Here is a 6,000-nt window from a genome sequence, read left to right as displayed (position 1 = left end):
GATTTTGTAGTAAACGATCCACTTTTGTCACCCACATATTTCCATTTATTTGGTCCGCTTCCAGACAATGAAACTGATTTAATGAGATCGATCATGCCATTTATTTCCCCGTGTAACCTGCCTGTAAGTGCACGTGTCCAATCCCAGTTGAAAACCCATGTATTGTCTTCGTATGTGACCCTGCTGCTGATGCAAACTGAAGGCTGCTTCTCGAGTCTAAACAGCCGCTGGTACGCGTCTTTTAACAGTAAAGGACCTGCCCACTGATCGAACCAAAAGCTGACCCCATTGCCGTCGCCAATCTCTCTTTTTATTAAATCTTTCATGTTGATGTCGATCTTGCACAACTCATCACCCACTTTAATTATATTACGCCACACTGTATTCTGCTTGACATTGCCACAAAACCGATTAGAACCCAACCCCCCATCCCGCCCATAGATGCTTTTAATCATTTTGGTCCATAAAGAATCGTTTTCGGTATAAAAACGCCACCACCATTTGATAAGTAGGGACCAATTTTTTGCTTTGAGACTCCCAATATTTAAACCCCCCTCATTGTAAGGTAAAAGAATTGTTTCCCATTTAATCCATGAAAGTTTACAATCATTCCCCGACCCCCCCAAAAAAAATTTGCGTCTCATACCTTCAAGAAGATTGATGATGCAAGAAGGAGCGCGAAACAACGAAAAGAAGTATAGAGGGAGACTATTGAGGACCGCCTTAACAAGTGTCAACCTTCCCCCGAATGACATCATTCTTGCTTTCCAATCCGATAACCATTTGCTAAATTTATCGACTATAGGTTTCCATGCTTCTTTCTTGTTTAGTCTATCACCTATCGGCATCCCAAGATATGTGAAAGGAAAAGATCCCAGAGTGCATCCCAATCTGTTAGCCATGCTTTCGATTTCTTCCCTAGAAACACCAATGCCATATATATGGCTTTTAAGCATATTTATCTTAAGCCCCGAAACCTTTTCATAGCACTCAAGGGTTTTATGAACATTGATGATGTTCCTTTTGTTCCAATCTCCAAAAAATATCGTATCGTCCGCGAATTGTAGGTGGGAAATATTGATCTTATCTTGGTCGATTTCTATCCCCCTTATAATTTTCTTGCTAACCGCAATCTTTGCTAAAATGTTTAGTCCTTCACTTGCAATGATGAATAGGTAGGGGATAGGGGGTCCCCTTGTCGAATCCCTCTTTGAAGGTGAAATTTTTTTGTTGGTGACCCGTTAACAAGGACCGAAATGGATGCAGATTTAAAGCACGACCCGATCCACTTTACCCACTTAGACCCGAAACCCATCTTCTTCATAATGTCAAATAGGAAGCACCATCGTACGCTATCAAATGCTTTTTCGAAGTCCGCTTTAAAAATGAAGCATTTAGATTTGTTGTTTTTAACATCACCAATCAACTCGTTTGCAATTAAAATGCTATCTAGGATTGATCTTCCTCGGATGAAGGCACTTTGTTCGTTTCCAATGAGTTTATCAATCACGATTCGTATCCTATTTGCAAGTAGCTTTGAGATGATTTTATAGTAACTCCCTATTAGACTTATTGGTCTATAATCACGTAGGTTGATTGGGTCGTTTTTCTTCGGAATGAGTGCAATGAAAGATGCGTTACAACCAAGTGATATGTCAACTCTGGACCAGAACCATTGTATCGCCTTCAACAAGTCATCTTTGATCACCCCCCAAAATTTATGATAAAAGTAAAAATTGAAACCGTCAGGGCCGGGTGCCTTTGAAATATTGCAATCTTTAATAGCCGCCCAAACTTCATCTTCACTGAATGGAAGTTCCAATGCTGTTGTGTCTTCTTGAGAAATAACCGAAGTGTCAAAACCTCCAAAGTCAAAACCCTCAACATTCGGTTCTTCATAAAAGGATTTGAAGTGTCTGAACACTTCATTCTTTATGTCAATTGGATTCTCTTGCCATTCCCCATTAATATGTAACCCACGGATATTATTTTTGTTGTTTTTCCTTTTGATAATTGAGTGAAAGTATTTCGAATTTTCATCACCATCGACCGCCCATTTCATTCTAGCTTTTTGCTTCAACATGTTTCGTTTTATTCGATCTTTCTCCGCCCAATTGTTCCTGCTATTTAACCATTCTATTCTTTCATTCTCCGTGATACTTCTTTTCTCTGCCTCCGAATCCCACCAATTGCAAAGGTCACCTAGTTGCTTTAGTTCAGCCTCAATTTTTCCATTCGAATTGTTGAACCAGGTTCTGAGATTATTTTTAACATTTTTTAACTTATACCTGAATGCAGTATCTGGCCGACATGGGCCGGTTGGTTGAGCCCATGAATTCTTTACGATTTCTTTTGCCCCTTCAGTATCAATCCAGGCATCAAACACTCGAGTGGGTTTGGGCCCAAAATCAGGCTGACCGTTCTTGAGAAGTAACGGAGTATGGTCAGAAAGTGTCCTGTCTAACGCATGAGTAGATAGATCGTTCCATATCATAGCAAACTTATTACAAACAAGGAAATGATCTAACTTGCTGAATTGAAGTCCGTCATCGCTAATTCTAGTGAATTTTCGTCCCGATAGAGGTATTTCGATCAAGCCATTACTGTTGATAAAGTTGTTAAATCTTGCTGCTCGGCTTGGTATAAAATTGGTATTTTCTCTCTCGTCTATGCTCCTCACTTCGTTAAAATCACCACAAAAGACCTATGCCGCATTGTCATATGACAGAAGTTCGTTTAAACTTTCCCAAAATCTCTTTTTTTTCGCATCACTATGAGGCCCGTAAACATTAACAACCACAATTTCAGAGTCATAGTTAGAAAGTTTACCTTTAATTGCCAAGAAAAATTCGCCTTCCACTGCACCATCAACCTTGAAAACGCTGTCATCCCATACCAATAATAGACCCCCAGATCTACCAGTGCACTCTTTGACCGCATATCTTGCATGATGTGACCCCCAAATATTTTCTATCCAAGAGTCATTGAACTTTCTTCGTTTTGTTTCTTGAACTGCAGCAATAATTGGGTTGGACTTATGAACTAATTGTTTGAACCATCCATGTTTCCCGTCTTGATTAAAACCACGAATGTTGACGGTTAGAATATTCATTGATGGAATTTTGTAACTCGAACACGAACACTGTATTGGTTTTCTATGTTTCTTGATTCGTGTTGAAACCAAGAAGTTTAGCAAAATCGCATAGGTTGACACTGGCTTCTGAATAACCTTGACTTGAAACTTCATTGTGAACAACTTTTTTTGATTTTGAATGGATTAATTCTTCAATTGATGGTGAACGAGGTCTTTTCGAGCCACAAGTGCCCCTTGCCGCTGACCTTTTCTTTTCCCTAGCAATTTTTTTGGCGTAATTGATTCGTGAGGATTCCTGCCATTTGCGAATTTTATGCCAGGAGGTGTTCTTCTTGTTTCTATCGTCGTTTGCTTTTGAAGATGTGGGTGAGATACGTGTTCTGTTTACATTGGGAAAACCCACCACAATAGAAGACTTCAATCCGTTAACCAGGTTTGATATTTGCATTGCGCTCCCTTCTATTTCTTTTTCCCATAAATTAACAGATGGCCCATCTTTTTGTGGCCCAAACATTTTGAGTCCATTATCAATACCTTACATGAAAACTTTAGTAGCTGGGTTGCACATGTAGTCGGATTTGGGCCCATCTAATGGCCCATTTATTTTACCTCGCTGGTTGGACTCCGTGTTTATTGGGTTGGGGTCCACATAATTAATGCTTCTGTCATGCGTATCCTGAATGTGTGTGCTCGAGGTATTACTTGGTTTGGAGATATTAACGCTAGGGTTTTTGGGAATCGAATCGTTTGTAGTATCTCGAGAGAATGACCCCTCAGTTTTCACCTTTTTTGAATCTGTTGATTTCTCCGACGAACCACCCAGGCCATTCACCGGTATTTTTTCCGGTATGTCATCCTCGTCCGAGGAGTATTGATCATCCTCATCCATGTTGTCTGACCCGTACGATTTTGTGGACTTAATATCATCTTCTGCATTCTTTTCCTCATCTAGATCCATTTTGATAATATTACGAACATCTTCAAATGCATGAACAAAGAAATCAATGTCCCCATGATGAATAAGTACCGAATCATTGATTGGTTCCGGTTGATCAACGTGTAGTAGAACTTTGCCTGCAGTTAAATTTTGAGAACCGTCAAAGTGGCAATTATCCAACTCCAAAACTGATCCCCATAAACAACCAATCTTCTTAAACGTGTTTTCATTCCAAATTGGAACAGGAACACCATAAATTTCGATCCAAGTTAATCTCCCAGGGTAACAGTAAGAGTTGTTCCATCTTCTTAGGTTTTGGATCCATCTTTTTATGCTGTGGTGTTCATTCATGAGAATGTTGTTACACGATGCTTCATTGTCCAGTATCAGCAAAACCTGTAGACCACCAATGTATTTGATCTTTACTTCGCCTAATCCCTCAACTTCGCATAACCGTTTAACCTGTTGTAGAATACCGAAATTAACAGCTTCACCAACCAATGCAAATGCGAGAGAATTAAAATTATTCCCGTTGTTTTCAATTGTGAATGAACGAAACCACTTATCCTCTTTATCTTCCTTGACATGATTATTGTTGTTTTCTGTATTCGGGAATTTGTTGGACGATGTTGGTTTGGTTGTATTCTCGTTGGTGTTGTGTTTTTTGGAGTGATGATTTGTGTTCATAGGAAAAGTGTGGGGGTTTTTGTTCATAGGGTAAGCTTCAGCAGGTGTAGGGTTAGAAGGTGTAGGGTTAGAATCTGGGTTTATTTTATGATGGAGATTTTCCTGTGTTTTGGGAATTTCTTTCCAGGTCTTAGGGTTATTTTTTGTTTCTTTGGATACATTCATTCTCCAGATAACTTCATCCTTCTTTACCTTTGGGTTCGATCTGAACTGGTTGTTGTAGGCACCGAAGCGATTGCTTGCAGACCTTTCGTTTCTTTCTCTGGCTTTGAAGGCTTTCAATCCCCATCCCAATAGTTGCATTCTATTGAGTTGATACAATAAAGAATCTGTATTTTTAACATCTTCGTAGCGAACAAAGCCAAATCGGTGGCCATTTAGCAGCCGTTTTCTCGCGATGTATACGTCGTTTACCATTCCCCATTTGTTGAATGCCTTCCAAAGATTTGAAACCCCCCAGGTTTCCGGAAAATTATAAAACATGAAAGATGTAATCGAAGCTTGATTGACACTCGTTGGGCGATCTCTGTAGTAGTTTCCTCTGCGTGCCCCTCGTTGTTTCTCCCATCCATTCTTGCCGTCGTCATCCCCTCTTGAAGTGTGATTAAACGCAGACTTGCTCTCCCAATTGTTTCTCTCTCTAGAAGTCTTTCTCTCACACATAGTTTAGTTATTTATATTTTTTTTTATTCTTATTAAAAATCTCTTATATACGAATGATATAATATTTTTTAATTCTTTTAAAAAAAATGCTGCACCTATCCGAAAATTCTAGCTTGCCTGATTGACTAATATATAAATATCGCATACTTGTAATTTTTTCCAAAATAACTTGGGGTAGTTTCATTTTTTTTTTTTTTTTTTTTTTATCTTTTGTCTTTTAATCTTTTATTAAAGTAATAAAGACTTAAAAAACCAAGGCAAATTTACAAGATTTGATTGTGGACATATCATGCACTATCATATTATTCGAAAAGTTATGAGTAATACGTAGTAATTTATCAAAATTAGTGAACATTTTTATATTGCTAGTGTAAAAATAAATTACTAATCTATATTGGCTTATAATGATAATGATGAATAATTAATTTTAATTTTAATTATTAATTAAAAGAAAATTGAGATGGACTGACGGTGAACATAATATCTACACCTGTTTGTTTACGCCTACCCCACTATATCGGTTTTAAAATAATATTTCATTCAAGATAGAACCGATTATGGTAATATTAAATCGTATGATAGGATATTATACAAGGAGTCGCCACACCGGAGAAGGGGG

This window comes from Rutidosis leptorrhynchoides, chromosome 7 (genome assembly GCF_046630445.1).
Source record: "Rutidosis leptorrhynchoides isolate AG116_Rl617_1_P2 chromosome 7, CSIRO_AGI_Rlap_v1, whole genome shotgun sequence".
NCBI classification, from domain to species: Eukaryota; Viridiplantae; Streptophyta; class Magnoliopsida; order Asterales; family Asteraceae; genus Rutidosis; species Rutidosis leptorrhynchoides.
The sequence above is the reverse complement of the archived record's forward strand: the minus strand, read 5'-3'. Positions refer to the sequence as shown.